Source organism: Hyperolius riggenbachi, chromosome 5, assembly GCF_040937935.1.
Source record: "Hyperolius riggenbachi isolate aHypRig1 chromosome 5, aHypRig1.pri, whole genome shotgun sequence".
Taxonomy (NCBI): Eukaryota; Metazoa; Chordata; class Amphibia; order Anura; family Hyperoliidae; genus Hyperolius; species Hyperolius riggenbachi.
This window is the reverse complement of record NC_090650.1, coordinates 203361730-203388836: the sequence shown is the minus strand read 5'-3', so window position 1 is coordinate 203388836 and position 27107 is coordinate 203361730. Positions and strand designations below refer to the sequence as shown.

Sequence of the window (27107 nt, the reverse complement as noted above, 5' to 3'; positions counted from 1 at the left end):
ATCATTGTGTATTTTGTGTAACTGTGCATGTTGTAATGGACATGAGGGCATGTGGTGTGTGAGGGAAATAACGCATGCATTGCCTGCACACTGCAAATGTGTAGATAGCGAAAACTCTTCTTTGCACTTCTCTACCTTTAAATATGAATGTAGGGCTCGAACACAACTAGACCTCAATCCACCTGCATGATTCTGCCCACACAATATAGACATAAACCTGTCTAGCTCACTTCTCTTCCTTCTCCCTCGAAAGTTTACTTAATATCTACACAACACAAAAAACCTATAGTGCATCCCGAACTGCTACGTAATAACGAGATATAACTGCCCTGTAGAGTTTAGCGAACGGTTCCAGACGAACTTTGGTGGTTCGCGTTCGCCTACACCAGGCGAACTTTTGCGGAAGTTCGATTCGCCCCATAATGCACTATGAGGGTCAACTTTGACCCTCTGCATCACAGTCAGCAGGCACATTGTAGCCATTCAGGCTACACTAAACCCTGGAGCCCCCCCCCTTATATAAGGCAGGCTCGCTGGCCATGACACTCACTCGTGTGCCTGCTGCAAATAGACAGACTAGGGAGAGCTGCTGCAGATTTTTTTCTCCTAGGGAAAGATTAGGTAGGCTCTTGGCTTGCTCCTGGCTGATTGTTATTGCTAAAATAGCACCCCTCAACAGCTCTTTTGAGAGCTAATGTTTTCCTGATGTGTTTTTTTGTGTGTGTGTTGCTCACTGACATTATACAGCCCTATCTGTTGCAGCTGGACCTTGATAATTGTTATTACTGTGCCAGCCAGGTCCTGCCTAAATATCTATACTGGGTCTCCTACCTATGCCTAGCTAACTACTGGGACACCTACCTATGCCTACCTACCTATACTGGGACTCCTACCTATGTCTAGCTAACTACTGAGGCACCTACCTATGCCTACCTACCTATACTGGGACTCCTACCTATGCCTAGCTAACTACTGGGACACCTACCTATGCCTACCTACCTATACTGGGTCTCCTACCTATGCCTAGCTAACTACTGAGGCACCTACCTATGCCTACCTACCTCTACTGGGACTCCTACCTATGCCTACCTACATACAAGAAGATAATAAGGTTGTTGCTTTATTGTGGACAGACCAAATTTGATCAGCTGGACAGTCACTATTGTTCTATCATTGAGCTACCACAGCCCGGCGACCATATGGGCTGGAAAACTGCCACGGCCTGCACTCTGGCCATGTTGCGCATCAGTCCAGCATGGCCGTCACTACACAAACAGCTGTTTGCGGTGCATTACACAGTGAGTTTGGTGTGTCAGTGTGTAGCAGTACTCTAATTACACTCCCTGATGTATACACATGCAAGATGTTTGAAAGCACTTTAGGCCTGCAGTTTAGCATTCAGTGTGTGATTTCTGCCCTTAAAACGCTGCTTTGCGTCAAATCCAGATTTTTCCCCGGGACTTTGGGCATGTATCCCACTCTGCCATGCCCCCCTCCAGGTGTTAGACCCCTTGAAACATCTTTTCCATCACTTTTGTGGCCAGCATAATTTTTTCTATTTTTCAAAGTTCGCCTCCCCATTGAAGTCTATTGCGGTTCGCGAACTTTCCGCGAAGGTTCGCGAACCGAAAATCGGAGGTTCGCGACATCACTACTCCCCTGTGGAGCTGGCCGTGATATCCCTGATATCCTTGTTCTATATGTTTTTTATTGTTCTACATATTTGTTCTAACCACGCTTTTGAGAGCGTAATTGTATTCTACACTCTATGTAACTTTAATTATCTGTAGCCCATGTTGGGCATATACAGATTTTCTATACTATGTTACTATGTTTTACTATGCAATTTTGGCACCTAAGTGCCTAATAAAAGTTTTTGAAACTAAATATGAATGTAATTTTGTCTTAAGTCTACACCTTCCATTGTAACAAATTCATAGATGCATCATGGAAATGGGCTACTGTCACGGTCAGTTACCTGTCCAGAGGAGGCGGCCAGTACGCACGAATGCTGGCGGTTGTCCTGGTGGGTCTCGGCGGGGCAACCTGTCGGTGCTCACCAGTGTGCGTTGCATCGCGCGGCGTAAGCGTTGGCGTCAGGAGGCGCTGGCGTGAGCATTGTGTGGTGTTGCGTGCACAGGGGCGGCTGCTGTGTATGTTTATCTGGCGTTTTGCGCGCGTTTTGGCAGGCGCGCGTTTTGGCGTGCGTGCGTGTGCACGTGCACGTCTGTGCATGCGTGCGCAGCGTGGTGCGTTGTGCGCATGCGCGCGGTGCGTCATGCTGTGCGCGCCAAAGAAGGCCTATTTAAACCTGGAGAGTGCATTTCTTCCTTGCTGTAGTATTGCAGCTAGTGTTGTACTCCCGTGCCGTGACCTAGTGTCTGCCTGTCTGTTGTGTTCTGGAACCCGACCTCGGCTTGTTTGACTGCCCGCTTTGTTGATGACCTCTGCCTGCCTGACTACCCGCTCTGTTGCCGAACCCTGCCTGTATGAGAACCTGCTCCGTTGCCGACCTCCGCTTGTCCTGACTACCCGCTCTGTTGCCGAACCCTGCCTGTATGAGAACCTGCTCTGCTGCCGACTTCTGCTTATCCTGAAGGTAGTCCTACTACTGCCCACACTGGTTGCTGAGTCCTTGCACTACTCGACTCAGACCAGAGGAGTGCCGTGGTTTCATCTTGCTCATCGGCCCATCAGATCCTGCGAGCACTCCTGCCTCCTGCACACCTCGGTACCCCTGTTCCCACTCCAGGGGTGTCAGGTGTCAAGCTGCAAGAGTTGCTACCCTCAGCACAACGGTCTCCACCACTACAAGGTTCGTGACATAATACTACAGCCAAAAATGGAGACCGCTGAGGTAGCAACCGTACTGACCACCCTCTGCAATCAAATGGCCACACTAACGGACGCCATTAAGGATCTTCAAGCAGGACACCAACGGCTGGAAGGCCGCATGGACGTCATGTCAGCAGCTGCACCTAGTCAGCCGCCTGCCCCTGCCGCAGCACCTCAACTACCACTTCCAGCAACTAGCAACCTCAAAGTTCCAGGCTTTCAAACATGCCTGTCAGCTATATTTTTCGCTTCAGCCACGCACATTCTCTCAGGAAGAGACGAGGGTGGGTTACGTCATCTCGTTGCTACAAGGAGATCCTCAAACCTGGGCCCACAGGTTGATGGACCAGAAGCACCCCGCTCTGGCATCAACAGAAACCTTTTTTACTCACATGGCTGCGGTGTATGATGACCCGCAGCGACAAGTTACAGCTGAATTGGGACTAAGGAACCTACGTCAGGGTCGGAGACCGGTAGAAGATTACACATCTGAATTCCGCAGATGGTCAGCTGACACTGACTGGAATGAGGGTGCTTTGAAGCACCAGTTCCGCCTCGGATTATCTGAAGCTCTTAAGGACGAACTAGCCCGGGTTGGAGTACCAGCTACCCTTGATGGCCTGATTGACTTGGCAATCCAGATTGACCGAAGGCTGCGAGAACGCCAGATGGAAAGAGCGGCAGGCAGCTCCTCCCGTGCATCTTGGGTACCTACCTTTCCTTCTGCCGCAACCACAGTCCCTATTTCAACAGTGGATCAGGAGAAACCAATGCAGTTGGGGGTCATGCGCTCCCCTTTATCAACAGAAGAGAGGAACAGAAGGAGACAGGGAAATCTATGCTTCTATTGTGGAACTGCTGGTCACATGATCAGGACCTGCCCCGTTCCACCCACTCGTAAGGAATTCTCAACTAGAAGTGTACCCTCTATCTACCCCCAAAAGATGATTAATCACCTGACCATTCCTATCTCGTTTCAGTTCCCAGGAAGAACCATTAGAACCACCGCCATCATTGACTCCGGAGCCTGCAGTTGTTTCATGGACATTGCATTTGCCACTCACCATCAGTTTCCAGTACAACCTCGCAAGGAGCCACTCCATATCCATTTAGCGGATGGATCAACTGTCTGCTCAGGGCCAGTTACCATGGAAACTATCCCTACCAGTGCCCTGATTCGTGAAACCCACCAAGAACTGCTTAAGTTTGATCTCCTAGCTTCGCCAATGTTTCCAGTAATCCTAGGACTACCCTGGCTACAGGTACACAACCCACTTATCGACTGGACCGCAGGAGATGTATCATTCAACTCAATCTACTGTGGGAGTTGCTGTTCATCCGTCTGTCCGGTTACTTCCGGCCCACTACTATGCACATCTCAAACACTTCAAGAAATCGTCCCATCCCAGTACCATGAATATCTTGATGTCTTCGATAAAAAAGGGGCGGATTGTTTACTACCTCACCGGCCGTATGACTGCCCGATTGATCTAGTCCCGGGAGCCAAGATTCCGTTTGGACGCATGTTTCCCCTCTCTGACCCTGAACAAGAAACCCTCAAACAATACATCGAAGAGAATCTCAAGAAAGGGTTTATCCGTCCATCCATCTCTCCAGCTGGGGCAGGAATTTTTTTTGTGCAAAAGAAAGACAAAACATTAAGACCCTGCATAGATTACCGAGAACTTAATAAAGTAACCATCAAGAATCGCTACCCGCTACCTCTAGTTCCGGAACTTTTTCAGAAACTACGAGAAGCCAGGATTTTTTCTAAACTAGACCTAAGGGGGGCCTATAACTTGGTCAGAATAAGAGCTGGAGATGAATGGAAGACTGCCTTCAGATCTCGGTATGGACACTTTGAATACCTGGTAATGCCATTCGGGCTCTGCAACGCCCCGGCGACATTCCAGTATTTCATCAATGACGTCCTAAAAGACTTTATTGATCAATTTATTATAGTCTATCTAGACGACATATTAGTCTTCTCAGAATCATTGGAGGATCATCGTAATCAGGTCTGTCAGGTACTGGCTCGCCTCAGACAGTATAATCTATTTGTCAAGGCCGAGAAGTGTGAATTCGAGAGGACGGTCATACAGTTCCTGGGGCTTATTATTTCTGATGAAGGATTTACTATGGACCCACAGAAGATTCGGGCAATCCTGGACTGGCCAACCCCTACTAATAGGAAGGCAGTTCAGAGGTTTATAGGATTTGCTAATTTCTACCGCAGATTTATTAAAAACGTTTCCGCAATAGTGTTGCCCATCACTCAACTTACACGTCAGAACAGTCATTTCTTATGGAACAAGGAGGCCCAGGCAGCATTTGATAAATTAAAACAACACTTCACATCTGCTCCCATTCTTAGACATCCGGATCCGGCACTGGCCTTTGTATTAGAGGTGGATGCATCTGATTCTGCGGTAGGGGCGGTGTTATCACAAAGACAAGGAATCAAGGCTTTACTTCACCCGGTGGCGTTCTATTCAAGGAAGCTTTCGGAGGCAGAGAAAAACTATGATGTAGGGGATAGGGAATTGCTGGCTATCAAGGTTGCATTAGAAGAGTGCAGGTACCTCCTGGAAGGCGCAGCTCAACCTATACTCATCTTCACGGACCACCGTAACCTTGAATATCTGAAGACCGCAAAAAGGTTGAACCCAAGGCAGGCCAGGTGGGCCCTTTTCTTTTCGAGATTTGCATTCCATATCACCTATAGACCCGGATCAAAAAACATAAAACCAGATGCTCTATCTCGGATGTTTCCAGAGGATGAGAACCCAAGCGCACCCGACACAATTTTGTCCGATCAGAACTTTCTAATTATCCAGCCAGCCCTGATCAATCAACTCCGTCAGGCATCAATCGATCCACTAGAATCCATCAGGAACTCTCTGGAGGAAAAAGGGGGTTTGTGGTGGTGCGACAACAAGATGTTTGTACCAGAAGACTTACGCCCCGTAGTACTCGAATCCTGTCACGACCACAAGTTAGCTGGTCACTTTGGTGTAACAAAAACTCTGGATCTGGTACAACGCTCATTCTGGTGGCCCAAGCTCAGAAGAGACTGTAAGTTATATGTGACTTCTTGCCCCATTTGCTGCCGATTTAAGGGGTCAAAGTTCAAGCCTTGGGGATTACTTAACCCATTGCCAGTACCACCCAGACCCTGGTATTCCATCTCCATGGACTTTATTGTAGAATTACCGGGATCGGAAGGGCACAACACCATCTTCGTTGTAGTAGACCGACTGTCTAAGATGGCACACTTCCTACCCATGGAAGGAACCCCCTCAGCACAAGCAACAGCCAAGACCTTTATAAAGGAGATTGTACGCCTTCATGGGGTTCCAGCCGACATCGTCTCAGACAGAGGGACGCAATTTACATCCCGATTCTGGAAGGCTTTGTGTGGATCCCTGGACATTCAGTTACAATTTTCATCTGCCTATCATCCTCAGTCAAACGGTCAGACAGAACGCACCAATCAGACATTAGAACAATATTTGAGATGTTTTTTATCATCAGCACAAGATAACTGGGTTCAGCTCCTGCCATTGGCCGAATTTGACTATAATAACTCTGTTCACTCAAGCACACAACAATCTCCCTTCTTTGCTAATTATGGGTTCCATCCATCATTCCTGCCAAATACTCTTCCAGAAACATCAGTACCTGCTTCCGATGATCTGATCAAAACATTACATGACAATAATCTGATTCTGCAACGAACCATGTCCCAAGCACAGGGAAACTACAAGAGGAAAGCGGATCGTCACAGAAGAGACAATCCGGATTTCAAAGTGGGGGACTCAGTCTGGCTGTCTACCATGAATCTCAAATTAGCCTGCCCTTCCAGAAAATTGGGTCCTAAGTTTGTTGGACCATTCCTATTCAAAAGAAGGATTGGACAAGTGGCTTATGAATTGGATCTCCCTGATAACTTGAAAGTTCACCCGGTATTCCATTCCACGGTGCTAAAACCTACTACACTGGATCCCTTTTCTGGTAGAAGAACAAAGCCACCACCACCGATTCTGGTAGAAGGAGAGGAAGAGTTCGAGGTGGAGGCAATCTTGGACTCCAGGAAGAGATACCACCAGGTCCAGTATCTTGTAAAATGGAGGGGATATGGCATAGAGGAAAACACCTGGGAACCAGCAGATAATGTCCATGCCACCCGTCTGGTCAACCAGTTCCACAGGGAATTCCCAGAGAAGCCAGCCCCAGAGGGCATCCGGAGGCTGCCCCTTAGGGGGGGGGCATTGTCACGGTCAGTTACCTGTCCAGAGGAGGCGGCCAGTACGCACGAATGCTGGCGGTCGTCCTGGTGGGTCTCGGTGGGGCAACCTGTCGGTGCTCACCAGTGTGCGTTGCATCGCGCGGCGTAAGCGTTGGCGTCAGGAGGCGCTGGCGTGAGCATTGTGTGGCGTTGCGTGCACAGGGGCGGCTGCTGTGTATGTTTATCTGGCGTTTTGCGCGCGTTTTAGCGTGTGCGTGCGTGTGCACGTGCACGTCTGCGCATGCGTGCGCAGCGTGGTGCGTTGTGCGCATGCGCGCGGTGCGTCATGCTGTGCGCGCCAAAGAAGGCCTATTTAAACCTGGAGAGTGCATTGCTTCCTTGCTGTAGTATTGCAGCTAGTGTTGTACTCCCGTGCCGTGACCTAGTGTCTGCCTGTCTGTTGTGTTCTGGAACCCGACCTCGGCTTGTTTGACTGCCCGCTTTGTTGATGACCTCTGCCTGCCTGACTACCCGCTCTGTTGCCGAACCCTGCCTGTATGAGAACCTGCTCCGTTGCCGACCTCCGCTTGTCCTGACTACCCGCTCTGTTGCCGAACCCTGCCTGTATGAGAACCTGCTCTGCTGCTGACTTCTGCTTATCCTGAAGGTAGTCCTACTACTGCCCACACTGGTTGCTAAGTCCTTGCACTACTCGACTCAGACCAGAGGAGTGCCGTGGTTTCATCTTGCTCATCGGCCCATCAGATCCTGTGAGCACTCCTGCCTCCTGCACACCTCGGTACCCCTGTTCCCACTCCAGGGGTGTCAGGTGTCAAGCTGCAAGAGTTGCTACCCTCAGCACAACGGTCTCCACCACTACAAGGTTCGTGACAGCTACGTTCGCACTATAGCGTTGCATTAGCAATACAGTAGTACATTTGCATAGGTGCATTAGCAGTGCGGTACAACAGATTCTTGAACGTGTAAAGTTACACTGTAGCATACTTTTATTAACTGTAAGCATCGTGTCGCGCACCTAATGCACAATGTTACTTTTCCCCTCCGTTGTGTTGCAATCTTGTTTTTACTTAGCCTTATTGTTTAGTTCCCTTGACACAAGATTCTGCATGACCTCAAGAGAAGGTTAATGAGCTCATGCTAATTGTTTGCTATTATATGAAGCTTGGTAATGTGCTGCATTTGATTGATCCACTTCCTAGCCGCAGAAAAATGGCATTATCGCACAACTGTTAGCATCTCATTGACCATATCTCCTGGGAAGGCTATGCGGCTCGGCTCTGACAGGACGAAGATTCCAGCGATTGAATGTTGCACACTCATGCCGTTCTCGCCATTCGCACCACTGTTCCGCCACTGCACCCACTCTGACAGCAGAGCTTGTGCAGCTCGGTCTGGAGTCAATTTTTTTATGGCTTTTGACCCTGTGATTATTGTGAGCCATTCACAGTAATCACCAGGGCTGTGGCGTCGGTCCAAAAATTCACCGACTCAGACTCCTCAGTTTAGGATTCCTCCGACTCCACGACTCCGACTCCTCTAATTTGCATATTACAATTTTGTTGATTAAAAGTATGTAACATGAAATTCGTCTCTTAACTGCCAACGCTTAGGAATTTTACAAGACACATGAAGTGAGAAGGATATGTAGACTGCCATATTTATTCCCTTTAGACTAAAACTAGTCCTTGGTGAGAGTACTTGTAAAAGGTACAAACCAGAACAAAGAACATCTATCAGGCCCTAGGCAAAGTAAGTGTGGGTGTTAAGCTTGGAGGTGTAATCTCCACCGTCAGCATGCAACACATAAGCTGACGTGAAGGAGGTACACACACCAGCACAAGGAATCAGGATATCCCCAGTTTAGTGGAGGAGAGGACTGACTCCAATAGGAGATTGTGGTGCACAGAGCCGGTGCAGATCCGAACAGCCACAAACAACACTTTCGTAATAACGTCTCAGCGCAAGTAGTGCTGAGACGCATAAACCAGGACTGAGGAGATCAGGACAGGTAGACAGAATGAACGCTTGCTTAACTAGTCACTACTTAGTGACAGCAAGCGTCCACAATAAAACAGACTGGAATGAGGTAGCCAATGCGTTTGCAGCGATGGCGTGCCTCACCAGGACAGGATAGTCAGGAAATAGCAGGATCAAGATAGATGAACGTGACACAGATAAATATACAATAAGTATGATTTCCTAGCGTATTACAATTACAGCTATCAATGAAACTATTTGTAACGTCTGACTAACATATGTATATATCGGCAATGAACCGATATATGACATAAGCAGGAACTCTGACTAAGACTGGAGTAATACAGGGAACAGGACTCAGAAGGATTCGCTATCTCTTCGCAGAGATGAACGCAATCCACAAACAGGACCAGGAACAGGATAACTAGCTCAGCGTGCTGGAACGCTGACTAACGGAACACAGGATATAAACAGTTCGTGTACGTATATATCAGCGACACTGATGTATCAACGTAACACGAATACAAGGAAAATAATAAACGTGCAAGTATGCGTATATATTGGCGATGAACCAATATATGACACAAGACAAGCAAAGTAACAACTTCTAGAAACAAGAGCAGAACTAGGAGGACTCGCTGACCCCTTCGCAGGAGTCAGCGCAGTCCACACGGACTAGGAACGAGGTGGGGCACGGGCAGAGTAACAGACAGGATCTGAGACTATGGTAGCCCATGAGGCATTGCAGGAAGCAGTTCTTTATACTGAGGTCATCCAATGGGAGCAGACCTGCAGATTCCCACACAAGTGAATTGTAATTAATCACAGGCTGATAGCAGGAAAAGGCAGACAATGATATGCAGCCTGCAGGAAAGGGATTGCCCCTCCATTGCAGCAGACAATGTTTGTTTACACAAAAGCATATTAAACTGTCATTAACTTCAGAGCGACTGCAGATGGAATCAGCAACTAGTTTAAGTGCAAACCAAACTATGCAAGCAAATGCATGTAATGACATTAGAACTGCTTGGTTTGCAATACCACTGCAGTCAGCAGTAAACGCTGCAGAAGCGATCATAACAGTACCCCCTCCCTTAAACGCGGCCTCTGGACGCCTATGAAAACTGACATATTTCTCCTGAACCACCCAAACCAAAAAATCAGAAGTGGGAAATCCAGCAAACTGATCTGACTGAAAATTCATGAAGGTCGGATCAGCCCGACAAAACCAAATTCCCGAATCAGTCTCACCAAAACAAGACCAATTGGAACCAGAACCTACCGAACCATGCCCGTCAGCACTACAAGCCTCAGTGTGACACCCATCAGAACCACGACTTCCAGAAAACAACCCCAAGAAACTCTCTGAGCGATACCCACCGCCTTCCAAGGACTGTCCAAAAACGCCAAAGCCTTTGCAATGCCCACCGGAACTGTCCTTACCAACACAAAACCCACTGTTGAACCAGTCCAAGGTACCAGGACAAGTTTCCTCAGAGATCTCCCAGAACACTTGGAAGCTCCAAAGAGATCCCCACAGGTCAGAACGCCCCTTAGGCTCACATGGAGAACTATCAAAAACCCCTATGGAACCCAGGGCAACTCCAGAGTCAGGGTCACAAGGACAAACATCAAGATCAGGGCTTTTAGGGACCAGAACCATCTCCGGGCATGCAGGCCAACCGGCAACATCAGAACATGTCTCCACTAGGGAAGCACGTGAGCACGCTAGCACAGACACATCTGGGCACTCTGGCATACGAAGCACATCTGGGCACACCGGCACAAGAGAAACCTCTGGGCATGTCAAGGAACTGCGAACCTCAAAGTCAGTCAAGACAGGACCGAAACCAGAACTGGGCAAAAAAAAATTCATCATGATTAGACTTCACAGTTACTGGATTCTCACTAAAAACTGCAGGATCAGACTTAGATGTCGCTGATTCCAGCAGGGTTATTAACAAATCATGTTCAGGGGCATTTACAAGACAGGGCAAATCTTCTGATGTATGCACTGAACTAGACAGGGTTCCCATAGCTTCTTCTGGACTAGACAGAGACTCATCAAATACACTGGACTGGAGCTCATGAAGGGCTGCAAAACAAGTCAATATTGCAGCAATCCCCACTGAACTAGGCAAAACTGAGAAACTCACTGGACAGGAAGGGGACTCTGGAACTACTGCCACACCGGGCAGAAAACCAGAATTTTCCAGGATACAGGGCTGGGTTTCAGAAACACTCATTAACCTGGACTGAAATTCTGAGATTTCTACTATTTTTTCCAGCGAGTCAGAATTATCCATGTTACAGGGCAAGACTTCTGAAACATTCAGAGGACAGGGCTGGAGTTCCTCGGCTGTTACAACACTGGAGAGGGACTCAACAATATTGGTTAAATCAGACTGTGTACAGGGCAAGGTATCTAACACACTTGCTGACGAGGACAATATTTCAATGGCTTCTGCTTTGCTGGGCAGAAATTCATCAAGTTTTATTAGAGCAGACTGTAATTCCAAAACAGCTGCTAGACAAGTGAATATTACTGCAACACCAACTGAGGTAAGCAGTGCCTCAGACTCCTCTGCTAGAGGGTTTGAAGTATCCAAAGTACTGGGTGAAGCATAAGACTCTGCGACCACAGCTTCACTGGACAGGATCACTGAACAGTCCATATTGCAGGGCAAAACCATGGAAGCACCTGCTGGACAGCATAATGATTCTGTGACCTGAGTTTCATTGGAGAAATCTACTGCACAATTCATGGTACAGGGCAAATTCACTGGAACATTTTCTGAACAAGGTAATAATTCTACGATTTCAGGTTCACATAGCAGATGCTCTGAGCTATTCACGAAACTAGAGCGAGGTGTAGAGACAGGAAGATCAAGACACAAAGTTTGTGCATCTGAAGCACTATTCAATTGTAAAATTAGAAAATTCAGATGCTGGGGTTCTGAGGTTTCTAGACAGGATTGCTGGGACTCAGAAACTAATGTAGTGCATCTATTGGCATCTGCTGGATCAGACAGGAGTTGAACTTTATTAACACAGGTAAATTCTACAGAAGTGTTTGCAGAGGCAGGCAAAGATTTTCTAATGTCTGTTTCACTGAACAAAGACTCATGAGTACTGGCTAGGCTGGACTCAGAAGTCAGCAGGACCTCTGGATTCTCTGCTGAGAAATTTGTGCAGGGCAAAGTTAAGAAAGTATCAGTGGCTTCTGTTTTACTGGGAAGTAACACTGAGTTATCCATGGTACAGGGTGGAGTTACAGGAACATTCACAAGACATGGCAGGGACTCAGTAACTGGAGAAGTGGGACAGTCTCCAATTGACAGTGTGTCTTCCCTGGTATCAACTGATTGAATCGCATAAAAATCGTCCAAAATCATCTTCCACACATCGATCAATGGAGCCACAAAGTCATACCCACACACACCAGTTTTTATTAGGTTATAGGCAGACTTAATGCATGCATTCAATACTAATTCACTTTTTGCACTGTAAAACTGACAAAATGAACTTGCATCTTTCTTCCATTCATAGACCAGGGCTTCCATCTCTCCTTTCTCAAATGGAGGATCCCATGCATATTTAACAGCTGAGCATTCCGGCTGATCAGAGTTTGCAAATGTGTTAGTGGCAGAAACATACATTGGGTTATTTAGCAGGTGATTGGCCGATTTCTTATTCCTAAGGATCTCCAATACCTGTAGCAAGTGTTGAACTGTAGTGTATGCAAATTTCCCTTGCTGCACGAATAAATTGATCTGTTCAATACTCTGTAATATATCTTCATAATCATATTCAGATATATCTTCATAATCATATTCAGATAATTCATTTAAACAAGAACTTTTATTTTCCCTGGCTAGCAATGAAAGTTCATTAGTAGTTTCATAGGTCCATTTGATTCCCCTGAATGGTGACTGAATTTCATTATCTGCTACTGGCGGAGTCTCATTACAGATCTGATGCGCAGTCGCCAAGGGCAACGACTCCGCTGATTGTAACGCTTTTCTTTTGGAGCGTTTACGTTTGGCTTTAGACCCTGCTGCCTTAGCAGAAGAAAAGTTATCAGAACAATTATCTGCTTGCTGATTATTTTTGTAGGCAGTAGAAGGAGCAGCTGATTGACAAGCTGCCAGGAGCTTATCAAAAGGGCTAGGCAAATCGGTTTTGCGCAGCCAGTTATGGATCACAAACGCTAGAAATTCCAGTGGTCTCTCTTTTAAATTGGTATGATCCAAGACATCGTAGGCCCACTGAAACAATCTTCCCTTAAATAAAACATAAACTAGCTGGGGGGCCCACGTTGAAACAGGAGTAGCCTGGAGCTCGGGATTGGCCAGGAACCTGGTACATTCAGAAAAAAACTCATTTTCTGTTTCAGAATTGAGTTTCTCAAATTTCTTAAAGGAACAGGAACCATAACAAACAGTGTCATTTTTGCTGGGAACCCCCCCCACAATGGGGATTGGTAAGGGGGCTACCATAATGTTAAGCTTGGAGGTGTAATCTCCACCGTCAGCATGCAACACATAAGCTGACGTGAAGGAGGTACACACACCAGCACAAGGAATCAGGATATCCCCAGTTTAGTGGAGGAGAGGACTGACTCCAATAGGAGATTGTGGTGCACAGAACCGGTGCAGATCCGAACAGCCACAAACAACACTTTCGTAATAACGTCTCAGCGCAAGTAGTGCTGAGACGCATAAACCAGGACTGAGGAGATCAGGACAGGTAGACAGAATGAACGCTTGCTTAACTAGTCACTACTTAGTGACAGCAAGCGTCCACAATAAAACAGACTGGAATGAGGTAGCCAATGCGTTTGCAGCGATGGCGTGCCTCACCAAGACAGGACAGGATAGTCAGGAAATAGCAGGATCAAGATAGATGAACGTAACACAGATAAATATACAATAAGTATGATTTCCTAGCGTATTACAATTACAGCTATCAATGAAACTATTTGTAACGTCTGACTAACATATGTATATATCGGCAATGAACCGATATATGACATAAGCAGGAACTCTGACTAAGACTGGAGTAATACAGTGAACAGGACTCAGAAGGATTCGCTATCTCTTCGCAGAGATGAACGCAATCCACAAACAGGACCAGGAACAGGATAACTAGCTCAGCGTGCTGGAACGCTGACTAACGGAACACAGGATATAAACAGTTCGTGTACGTATATATCAGCGACACTGATGTATCAACGTAACACGAATACAAGAAAAATAATAAACGTGCAAGTATGCGTATATATTGGCGATGAACCAATATATGACACAAGACAAGCAAAGTAACAACTTCTAGAAACAAGAGCAGAACTAGGAGGACTCGCTGACCCCTTCGCAGGAGTCAGCGCAGTCCACACGGACTAGGAACGAGGTGGGGCACGGGCAGAGTAACAGACAGGATCTGAGACTATGGTAGCCCATGAGGCATTGCAGGAAGCAGTTCTTTATACTGAGGTCATCCAATGGGAGCAGACCTGCAGATTCCCACACAAGTGAATGGTAATTAATCACAGGCTGATAGCAGGAAAAGGCAGACAATGATATGCAGCCTGCAGGAAAGGGATTGCCCCTCCATTGCAGCAGACAATGTTTGTTTACACAAAAGCATATTAAACTGTCATTAACTTCAGAGCGACTGCAGATGGAATCAGCAACTAGTTTAAGTGCAAACCAAACTATGCAAGCAAATGCATGTAATGACATTAGAACTGCTTGGTTTGCAATACCACTGCAGTCAGCAGTAAACGCTGCAGAAGCGATCATAACAGTGGGTACATGTAAGAATGATGTGCAGGTACTCTGCAGGGGAATGAGGAGATTGTAAACAGACAACACCTCTGTGTTCAATGTGCACAGCATTCTCAGTGGATTCCCTGCAGCTCTGTGGGGAGTGCATATGTAGAGTATAGTACTACTGTGTAACAAAGTAAACCTGAGACAGATGAAATTAAAGTTTTATACATACCTGGGGCTTCCTCCAGCCGCCTTCAGGATAATCAGTCCCTCGTTGTCCTCCTCCACCACCTGGATCTTCTGCTATGAGTCCAGGTACTTGAGCCAGTCAGGCGTAGTGCGCATGCACACACTTCGCCGCCAGGAGCATACTACACCTGTGCAGCACTATTGCGCAGGTGCAGAATGTTCCTGGCTGTGGGAGTGGCATGCGGCCGTACAGCGCTGACTGGCTGAATTACCAGGACTCATAGCAGAAGATCCGGGTGGTGGAAGACAGTGAAGGACTGATTAGCCTGAAGGGGGCTGGAGGAAGCCCCAGGTATGTATAAAACTTTACTTTTCATCCGTCTTAGTTTACCTTTAATTTGTAGTCACCAATCTTAATTTTAATAACATATCAAATTATTTGATTTCATCAGCAAAGGGAGTGCATACATTTGCATAAATCAGCATCAATGCAGAATTATTTCCATCTCGTTGACCATCTCTATTAGTGACATGGCTACACATCAGGCTTTATACTTACAGCATAGATGTTATTTAGTGTATATGTTACGGCCAGAACCCGAAGTGTGGCCACTTCTAGTTCTGGCCGGCCACTTCGGGTTCTGGCCGGCCAATGCGCGAAGTGGCCGCAGCGCTGCGGCCAATGTGAGAAATGTTTTGTTGACGCCGTCTCGCCGCGGCCAAATTGATGATGCTTAATTGTAATGAAATGTAGCCGGCGGCAATGTCATAGATGAAGCCGCCGGCTTTCGCGCACTGCCTCTCCCCGATCCACCCTCCCTCCTCTCCCCGCCTCCCATTACAATACATAGCAGCCGGGCGGGGACATGCAGCCGGAGAGTCGTTCGTCGCGGCAGGGGAATCCTGCCGTTCCTGCAGAGCGGGGTGCTGGCAGAAGCGATGTCTGCAGCCTCCCCCGCTCTGCTGCCCCTGCTGCGACGAACGACTCTCCGGCTGCATGTCCCCGCCCGGCTGCTACGTATTGTAATGGGAGGCGGCGGCGAGAGGAGGGAGGGGGGGATCGGGGAGAGGCAGTGCGCGAAAGCCGGCGGCTTCATCTATTCTATGACATTGCCGCCGGCTACATTTCATTAAAATTAAGCAAGTTTGTCATCAATTTGGCCGGGCGAGACGGCTGTAAACATTCCATTTCTCACATTGGCCGCAGCGCTGCGGCCACTTCGCATATTGGCCGGCCAGAACCCGAAGTGGCCGGCCAGAACTAGAAGTGGCCACACTTCGGGTTCTGGCCGTAACATATATAAGAGATTCCTGTGTACACATCATACATACAGTCACAATCAGATATGTATATCTGACTTTAAAAATACGGGGACTGCTTTATTGAAGCAGCACAAGTAACTAATTTTGATTGGTTTATTTCATTTTTGTAGACTAAGCACAGCTATTACTGTATATATACTGTATCTATACATTATTTTTAATGACTATTATCTGAGAAATAGAACATTTTATCATATTTTCTATTTTAATTACAGTTACAAATTCATTAGGAGTCGGAGTCGGTGCATTTTTTCCCGACTCCGACTCCAGGCACCCAAAATTGCCCGACTCCACGACTCCGACTCCGACTCCACAGCCCTGGTAATCACAGCTCACAATAGGGAAAGGGCGGCTCTGGTCCTTAAGGGGCAAAAGGCGCCTGGGCCCGAAAGGGTTAAAAAGCAGTTCTGGCTTTTCATTCTATCCAGATTGCAAATAAAACAGTATGGAATACCGCTCTGGCCTAATCATAAGCTCAAGTCACTGTTTTATTAGGTATGCTTTATTTCCACACTTTTCATGTCAATTCACTAAAATGTTACCTCATGCTTTATTTTAAAGAGAGATTTCTTATTTCAAGAATACATGTATTAGTTCATGTGTTATTTAAAGAGGAACTCCAGTGAAAATAATGTAATAAAAAAAAAAAACTGCTTCATTTTTACAATAATTATGTATAAATTATTTAGTCAGTGTTTGCCCATTGTAAAATCTTTTAAATCCCTGATTTACATTCTGACATTTATTACATGGTGACATTTTTACTGTTGGCAGGTGATGTAGCTGCTGCATGCTTTTTTGGCAGTTGGAAACAGCTATTTCCCACTATGCAACAAGGTTCACAGACAGGAAACTGCCAGGAGTACCACGGTCCTCAGGGTTTCTTGTGGGAGGGGTTTCACCACAATATCAGCCATACAGCGCCCCCTGATGGTCTATTTGTGAAAAGGAATAGATTTCTCATGTAAAAGGGGGTATCAGCTACTGATTGGGATAAAGTTCAATTCTTAGTCGGAGTTTCTCTTTAAGAATTTGTGTGGTATTTCATTCATTATTTTAGGGATTCATGCAGTATTACTACCTTATTGTAGTACATGGAACATGGAAACTGGCTGTGATATAACCAGTAATTAACATTTGTTATTAACTGCATTCCTTAAAGAGAAACCGTAATCAAGAATTGAACTTCATCCCAATCAGTAGCTGATACCCCCTTTCCCATGAGAAATCTTTCCTTTTCTCAAACGGATCATCAAGGGCCTCTGTATGGCTGTTATTGGCCTCAATTCACTAAGATCATGCTGGAGATAAGGCAAGAGAAAACTTACCTCCACACTGTGAGGCTTGGTGGTGTATTCTCCACAGTCAGCATGCAACGCATGAGCTGGCGTGGAGGAGGTACACACACTAGCACCAGGAAACAGGCTATCCCTAGTATAGTGGAGGGGAGGACTGACTCCAATAGGAGATTGTGGCGCACAGAGCCGGTGCAGATCTGACAGCCACAAACAATGCTTTCGTTATAACGTCTCAGCGCAAAGTAGCGCTGAGCGCACAAACCAGAACTGAGGAGATCAGGACAGGTAGACAGAATGAACGCTTGCTAGCTAGCGGCTACTTAGCGACAGCAAGCGTCCAAAACCAGACAGACTGGAATGAGGCAGCCAATGCGCTGCGGCGATGGCGTGCCTCACAAAGACAGGACAGGATAGTCAGAAAATAGCAGGATCGAGATAGATGAACGTAACACAGATAAATATACAATAAGTATGTTTTCCTAGCGTATTACAATTACAGCTATCAAAGAAACTATTTGTAACGTCTGACTAACATATGTATATATCGGCAATGAACCGATATATGACATAAGCAGGAACGCTGACTAGGACTGGAGTAATACAGGGAACAGGACTCAGAAGGATTCGCTATCTCTTCGCAGAGATGAACGCAATCCACAAACGGTAACAGAACAGGATTCAGAAGGATTCGTTATCTCTTCGCAGAGATGAACGCAATCCACAAACGGTAACAGGACAGGATTCAGAAGGATTCGTTATCTCTTCGCAGAGATGAACGCAATCCACAAACAGAACCAGAAGCAGGGTAACTACCTCAGCACGGGTGGTCACGGTACGCGCAACCTACCAAAACGTGCTGGAAAGCTGACTAACTGCACACAGGATATAAACAGTTTGTGTACGTATACATCAGCGACACTGATGTATTAACGTAACACAAATACAAGGAAAATAATAAACGTGCTGGTATGCATATATATTGGCAATGAACCAATATATGATGCAAAGACCAGCAAAGTATCTTTATAACAAGAAACACGATTGGGGGCTAAAGCAACAGCAAGACTGGCTTACACTGAAGCTATGAAAAACCCCCGGAAACCCTGCAGGAAGCAGATCTTTATACTGAGGTCATCCAATGGGAGCAGACATGCAGATTCCCACACAGGTGAATGATAATCAGTCACAAGCTGACAGCAGGGAAAGACAGACAAAGCTATGCAACTTGCATGGAAATAGATCAGAACTGCCTGAGCTGCAGCACTACTACTTCCAGTAATAGCTGCTGCTGCAGCGATCATTACACACACAGTAAGAGAGTAATCTGATCTCTTCATTCCTTACGTTTCCTCTTCTGTAGTTAATTTACCTCCTCTGTAGTTAAGTTACCTCCTCTGTAGTTAAGTTACCTCCTCTGCAGTTCTTTTCACACGCAGTTAATGAACAGCCTGTCTTTAACTCTGGAGTTATTTTAAGGATTAAAGAGTTAACTTAAAGACAGAAGAGTTAACTTTAGGTTTGCCTGAGGTAAAATGTTTCCTGAATACTACATGCCTTATCACCATGGTAACAACTCTAGAAGAGTTATTAAAGACAGGAGATAAGCTTAGTGAATTGAGGCCATTGTGTTGAAACCTGTCTCAAGGCCGGATTTACCATAAGGCACTGTAGGCACGTGCCTACAGGTGCCTGATGATGGAAAGGCGGCTCACTCTGCTCCTTCTGTGCCTTCCTCCCTCCTTCCCTATGCAGAGTCCTGATGTGAGTGTAAATGAGGTTACTCACCCAGCTCTCTGCGTTCCACTGACAAGATCTCCCTTCAATCGGGCGCCACTTAGCAACAGGTAGCCAGAGGTACCCTCAGTAGTATTAAGGGGCATCTGTAGCTACCTATGACGGGCAAAGGAAGTAAGAGAGAAGTCACAGCTGGGCCAGCCAGCACACTTGTGGTGCAGTTCGGTGGGGGGTTGTAGGTTCATGGAGGGTGAAGTCTAAGGTGCCAGGACATCAGTGCCTATAGGCTCCTGTGATGTAAATCCGGGCCTGGTCAGGACCATGGTGCTGACATCACACTGTTCGAGTCTTGTTGCATTGTGGAAAATAACAGCTGTTTCCAACTGCCAAAAAAGCAAGCAACAGCTACTTCCACTGACAACACCTGCCAGCAGTAAAAATGTCACCATATGATAAATATAAGTGTGATGATCCGCTCAGCTGGCTGCACAGGCAGACAGCTGTTTGTCCATTCCTCTAGTCTGTGGGCTGCAGGTCTCTGGAACAGAGACCTGTCTTTCCATTGCAAGTTTCTGGTCTGTTCTCTTGCTGGGGAATTTGCATACATTCGTTATGCAAATCCCCTACCTGCCTTCTTTGATGACTCGCACTATAAGAGCTTTATGTTTCCCAGAAGGCTTGGCTGGTCATTTCCTTTCCATGGTCTGTTCCTGATGGACACTGCTGGAGTGTCAGCCATTGCTATCTAGTATAGTTAATTCCTGGGGGTTGCTTTAGGCTCCCCTTCTAGCCCAGTCAGGTTGTATTATCTGTATTGCCTGTTCTGTCTTGTCTTGCCTGTTGCCATTGTCCTGTCCCAAAGGTGGTCGACAGGAAATGGTTCTGATCTCTGTTCTTGGAGTATAGCTGGTGCAGCGGTTGCTACCAGCTATCTCTTCAGTTCTGTCTCCTGAGATCGCGCTAGCTACTTTTCGCTAGCGCTGGGGATCCTTCTGTTCTGTCTTCTGGGATCGCGCTAGCTACTTTTCGCTAGCGCTGGGGATCCTTCTGTTCTGCTACTCTGTACCTGGATTGCGCTAGCCACTTTTCGCTAGTGCTGTGGATCCTATCTCTCGCTTGTCCCTGTTTTCGTGTGTCTGTCTTGTCTGCTACGCTTGCTGGAGGCTCGGTGAGGTAACCGTTAAGCAAGCGCTCGCGTCCTCTGTTTCATGTTTGTCTGTCGATGGTTAGTTAGGCGTGCTTGTCTCTATTGTGCTTATCACGTGGAGACCGCGCATAACCGCGTGCACTGTTGCGAATGAGTGCGGTGTTCGCGGTTAGCTAGCGTTTGTTATTTTCCGTATCTCCTTATTGTATTATTTGCTGTGCCTTTGCTACCCTCGTATTCTATTCTGATCTGCCTTGTGTCACGTCTGGCGATCGCACCTCTCGCGATCGCATTCCTATTTCATATCTGCTGTTGTGTGTGCGCGGTCGCGGGGTGGCGACTGGATTGGCGCACACATATACAACCTGTCCCTTTGCTCAATCTCATTCACAATCGCCTCTCTTGCGATTGCGTACTGGGCTTCGTACAATTCCTGTCTGGCACTTGTGGAGGTACAGAGGATTGGTTCCTCTGCACTCCCCAGCGCCATCTGCCGACAGGAATTTCCCTCTACAGATGCGTAGCACCTTTTGCTGGGTGCCTGCAAATATACGCTTGTGGAGGATTTCCGCCGTGTCAGCGCACGCGTTGTGCGCTGATCACGGAGAAAGTTCCACAATCGTTACAATAAGATAAGATAACACAGCAGTGGAGCTGGTTGTTAAAGCAGCGCAAAGATATTTTCTTTTAATTATCTTGCACGGAGCGCCTCTCACTATTCCGATATTTACCATATGATAAATGTCAAAATGTAAATCAGGGAGAGGAAAGATTTTACAATGGGCAAACACTGACTAAATCATTTATACCGGGTGGGCCATTTATTTGGATACACCTTGATAAAATGGGAATGGTTGGTGATATTAACTTCCTGTTTGTGGCACATTAGTATATGTGAGGGGGGAACTTTTCAAGATGGGTGGTGATCGTGGCGGCCATTTTGAAGTCGGCCATTTTGAATTCAACTTATGTTTTTTCAATAGGAAGAGGGTCATGTGACACATCAAACTTATTGGGAATTTCACAAGAAAAACAATGGTGTGCATGGTTTTAACGTAACTTTACAATTATTATTTACAAGTTTCTGACCACTTATAAAATGTGTTCTATGTGCTGCCCATTGTGTTGGATTGTCAATGCAACCCTCTTCTCCCACTCTTCACACACTGATAGCAACACGCAGGAGAAATGCTAGCACAGGCTTCCACTACTATCCGTAGTTTCAGGTGCTGCACATCTCATACCCTCTTCTTATTGAAAAAACAATGGAGTGGTATATGGGGTACAAAGATAGTGGGTCCATTCTTCATCAATGGAAACCTCAAGGCCACTGGATATGCGAAATTGCTACATAATGATGTGTTTCCCTCTTTATGCACTGAAGCTTTCCTGAGTTTTTCCAGCAAGATGGTGCACCACCACATTATGGGTGTCAGGTCCGAGCATTCCTAGATGAACAGTTTCCTGGAAAGTGGATTGGTTGTCATGGGCCAGTTCAATGGCCCCCAAGGTCTCCGGATCTGACCCCCTTAGACTTTTATCTTTGGGGTCATCTGAAGGCAATTATCTATGCTGTGAAGATACGAGAGGTGCAGCTCCTGAAACTACAGATACTGGAAGCCTGTGCTAGCATTTCTCCTGCGGTGTTGCTATCAGTGTGTGAAGAGTGGGAGAAGAGGGTTGCATTGACAATCCAACACAATGGGCAGCACATTGAACACATTTTATAATTGGTCAGAAACTTGTAAATAACTCATGAAAGAATAAAGTTACGTTAAAACCAAGCACACCATTGTTTTTCTTGTACTTCACCAAAAGGACCGGCACCACACTATGTATCTATAGCTCTTAAAGTTTAATAAGAATCATGAAAGCAACAACAGACCGCTGTTTCGGCCCTTCCTTAGGCCTTTGTCAAGTTGCAAGGATCATACAGCACATAATGACAAACATGCACTTATATATAGTATTAAAACCGCCCCTCCGGGCCCAATGACCAATCATGTGAGCGCACAACTGGAGGACCTGATGGGAGACTGACCTGAGCTTGCAAACCAACAGCATACTGCCATTTCAAAAGGTCACTCACCTATCAGAACAAAGCGGCGAGTTCCCCGCTGTATGGCACCAGGCAAAACTGCGCATCATAGCAGAAACCGCCGCCTCCATCCACGGAAGCGAGCGGTATGACGTCACGGTCACATGACAAGTCACGTGACTTAGTCAGTTGTTCAGTATCAGCCAATCACATGCGCGCCTATTGCCATAGCAACTACAGCCTCCGCAACACAGCGGTGGGAGGTGTCAAGGCGGCCAAAGAGGCAGACTCTTTGGCCGCCTTGACACCTCCCACCGCTGTGTTGCGGAGGCTGTAGTTGCTATGGCAATAGGCGCGCATGTGATTGGCTGATACTGAACAGCTGACTAAGTCACGTGACTTGTCATGTGACCGTGACGTCATACCGCTCGCTTCCGTGGATGGAGGCGGCGGTTTCTGCTATGATGCGCAGTTTTGCCTGGTGCCATACAGCGGGGAACTCGCCGCTTTGTTCTGATAGGTGAGTGACCTTTTGAAATGGCAGTATGCTGTTGGTTTGCAAGCTCAGGTCAGTCTCCCATCAGGTCCTCCAGTTGTGCGCTCACATGATTGGTCATTGGGCCCGGAGGGGCGGTTTTAATACTATATATAAGTGCATGTTTGTCATTATGTACTGTATGATCCTTGCAACTTGACAAAGGCCTAAGGAAGGGCCGAAACAGCGGTCTGTTGTTGCTTTCATGATTCTTATTAAACTTTAAGAGCTATAGATACATAGTGTGGTGCCGGTCCTTTTGGTGAAGTGCATACTGTGACCCCTTGGGTACCGGGGTGAGGACCTTGGCACACCTACTACTTTGATTGAAGCCTATAGTGGTGCTCCTGAACATTTGATATACATTGTTTTTCTTGTGAAATTCCCAATAAGTTTGATGTTCACATGACCCTCTTCCTATTGAAAAAACAAAAGTTGGATTCAAAATGGCCGACTTCAAAATGGCCGCCATGGTCACCACCCATCTTGAAAAGTTTCCCCCCTCACATATACTAATGTGCCACAATCAGTAAGTTAATATCACCAACCATTACCATTTTATTAAGGTGTATCCATATAAATGGCTCACCCTGTATATTATTGTAACAACTAAGCACTTTTGTTCATTATGTTATTTTCACTGGAGTTTCTCTCTAAATTTTGCAATTTTTATTAAAATGTGTGAGTGTATCTTGAATGTAAATACCTTTTTTGGTTACTATCAAACCTCCCCACTAGGGATGGTCAATAACATGCAAATAATTCCAAGTTGATGCAGAATTATGCAAATTTATGCTGCTTTAAAACCGACCAATCAAATCCCACCAACTTAGACTTGATGCAGTTACAAGTGTTAAAAGACATACATACATAGATCTTGTATGGAGCAACGTAAACCGAAGTCCTCGGGCTTCAAATTGATTTGGCTGCGTTTCATGATACAGATGGATAATGACCCAAAACATACAGCCAAAGCAACCCAGGAGTTTAGAAAAGAATTGGAAAATTCCTGAATGGCCAAGTCAGTCACGTGATGTTAATCCAATTGAGCATGCATTTCACTTTTTGAAGACTAAACTTTGGACAGAAAGGCCCGCAAACTAACAGCAACTGAAAGCCGCAGTAAAGGTATGGCAGAGCATTAAAAAGGAGGAAACCCAGCATCTGGTGATGTCCATGAGTTCAAGACTTCAGGCTGTCATTGCCAGCAAAGGATTCACAGGTATATTTCCAGTTATTTAATTTCCCCAATTACTTTTGAGCCCCTGAAATGAAGGAAATGCTTTGGTTGCCTCACATTTTTATGCACTTGTTTTGTTCACCACACTGAATTAAAGCCAAAAGTCTGCATTTCAACTGCATCTGAGTAGTTTCATTTAAAATTCATTGTGGTACAGAACCAAAATGAGAAAAAAGTTGTCTCTGTTCAGATACTTATGGACCTAACTGTACATGTCCCAATAGTTGTGAACCTCAAAAACACAGCAACAACTATCTGCTTTGCCACAGTACTAAAAGGTGAAGCCTGGCAAAAGCATATTTCAATATTTCCTTCTGAAGAAGTGTACTTTATGCAATTTGGAGTCCTTTACACTGGCAATTGTAATTGATTTAGTCCTTTTACGATTGTATTGAGTTTAACTCTATAGCTTCAAGCCCCCCTCTCGCCGAAACACATACACAACAGAGATTCACTACTGTGCTCTTTTATTTTACTTCCTGGACTTCTGTCAGGATCTTACGTCCCCCAACCACTGTTTGGCTTCAGAGATGCAATGTTGCTGAGGTAGCAGCAGAGTGAATACAACAGATTAGTTTGGATTTCCCTTGATGCTTTTATAATTGGTAAGACTTGCACAAGCAAACGTTTATTTATGTTTTACATAAATACAAATAGCATACAAACAACCATATCCCGAGCATAATGTGTAAAATTCCATCTTATCTTCATAACATCAAGAGGCTATGGTGGAAAGGTTTGGTGTATGTAAGACAGATACTTAGCTGTTTCATAGTAAAAAAGAAGGCAGTAGTATAATACTACATAGACATTACATGTCCCGGATACATGAGATCAACCAGTTTACAGAGTATGGATGGAGGAGAAAAGGGGAGATGTTTGTGGCAGCATGTCTCAGCATTATAAGGGCACAGGCTTGTTCTCCCCAGAGTAGCAGGTGTAGCCGTGAATATCTGACATAATGGGCTCAATTCTGGTAGCTATGTGAGGTAAATATTTTTTTGTAGGTAAAATACCGCATGAGGTATTTTCCTCTTCTTTTATCAATTCTGAAAGATTTTTCTCCATTTCCAAACATGAGGTAAAACATGAGGTAAATGCATAGAGTGAGGTAAAACATGAGGTATTTCAGTGCTAAGCCTGCAGCAAATAAGTAAAAGTCTTTAATTGTCTTCCATAAATTAGGATAGTCTTTGGAAGATTTTTTTTTCAGAGGAGGGAAGGTGTATTTGATTATGTAGCAACCTATGAAAAGTAAATTTATAGGCATCCATTATAAAAAAAAAAAATACAGCTCATTTACCTTTAGAGACTGGGGGAGAGGTAGGAGCACTTTTAGAGGCTGGGGGGAGGGGTGGGGTCGGAGCCCTTTTAGAGGCTGGGGGGAGGGGTCAGCACTTTTAGAGACTGGGGGTGTGAGTACTTTTACTTTTAAAGGCTGGGGGTTTGGAAGGGGGGTTACAGCACTTTTACTTTTGGAGGCTGCTGGGGGGGGGGGGGGGGCCTCGGAGCACTTTTAACCAGAGTAGGAGGGGGGGAGAAATCGGTGTTTGCCGCAGTTTTTCTTGAACTATTATTTGAATGATACAGTCAATTCAACAACTTGAGTCTTACTAATGCCAATGGTAAAAAACATATCTTATTTTTATGTACTGTATATATTTTCTGTTAGAAATGCAGTGCCTTTTTACTTGCCTCAGACTAATGTACATTTTAGGGGCACTGTGGTTAGTTATCCATTATGCTGCTGCGGATCTATGTTTAGTTGAAATTAGCTATTACAAATATAATATTTTCAAAAAAAGTAAGGATGTATCTGTGCATAACTTAGTATGGAACACTGTGTTCTCTTGCAGAATTGATATTGTTCTACTAAGTGGCCCCTTTCCACGACAAAATCAGGATTGTCAGAATCCAGACAGATATTCCAAGCTGAAATGAACAAAGGCCTAAAATACAGGCATCCACACGGTATGTTATGGCAACCTGCAAAAGAAAGAGTCAAAGACTGTGTATTAAATGTCATAACAGGCAGTCTTACAAAGTGTACCCATTTCCTAGTCTCCAGATACCCGGATCACCCTAAATGTACTAGAAACAAATATGTGAAGATCTGAAGAAAAAAATACAAATTTCTTTATTCCTCATTAGATAATGTGCGCAAATTGTTTCTGTAAAATTTTAAAGTGCTCTACCGGAAGGGTAAGGTCTCTTGCACACTACATGTGATTCTGATTTTTTTATACGATCCAATTTTGGATTCTGATTAAAAAAAGTACTGCATGCTGCTATGTTTTTTTAATCGGAATCAAAAATCGGATCGTATAAAAAATCGTAATCGCATGTAGTGTGCAAAAGGCCTAATAGGGTTAGCCTGCTACAGATTTAGGAGTCAAGGTAAGGTGTTTATACATTTTTATAATATTAATCCGACCCAACCATGCGGCTGGTCCCAGCGGTACAAAAATTTAATCTTGTACAAGTTACCCAGTGCAGATGGTATATGGATCCCTAGAGACGTGATAGCATGAGGTACCCACTTATAGGGGTAATTATGTTGGGGGACAGAGAATAAGTTCCCACTTATGGAAACCTACATGGTCTGGCACTCATCTGGGTTAATTTTAAAGTTGAATAGTTGATTGTTTTGATCAAATTCTTTCTCCAGGTTAGGCAAGGAGACATGCAAATCTACAAGATAGAAAAGCAGGTCGCCTGCGTGTGCTCTGAGGAGGGAAGCTGCAGGCCTTTTAAGTCAACGTTATTGCAAA

At 45.6% G+C, this 27107-nt stretch overlaps 1 long non-coding RNA gene across 1 annotated transcript in view; it reads left to right on the top strand.

Moving 5' to 3' along the window:
- LOC137517557 (uncharacterized) overlaps window positions 1-26491 on the top strand; it is an 82320-nt gene extending 55829 nt beyond the window's left edge. The window contains exons 2-3 of the long non-coding RNA XR_011020569.1: window positions 24041-24318; window positions 26193-26491. This is a non-coding gene — a long non-coding RNA (uncharacterized lncRNA). The remainder of the gene's footprint in view (window positions 1-24040; window positions 24319-26192) is intronic.
- The last annotated feature ends 616 nt before the right edge of the window (window positions 26492-27107 follow it).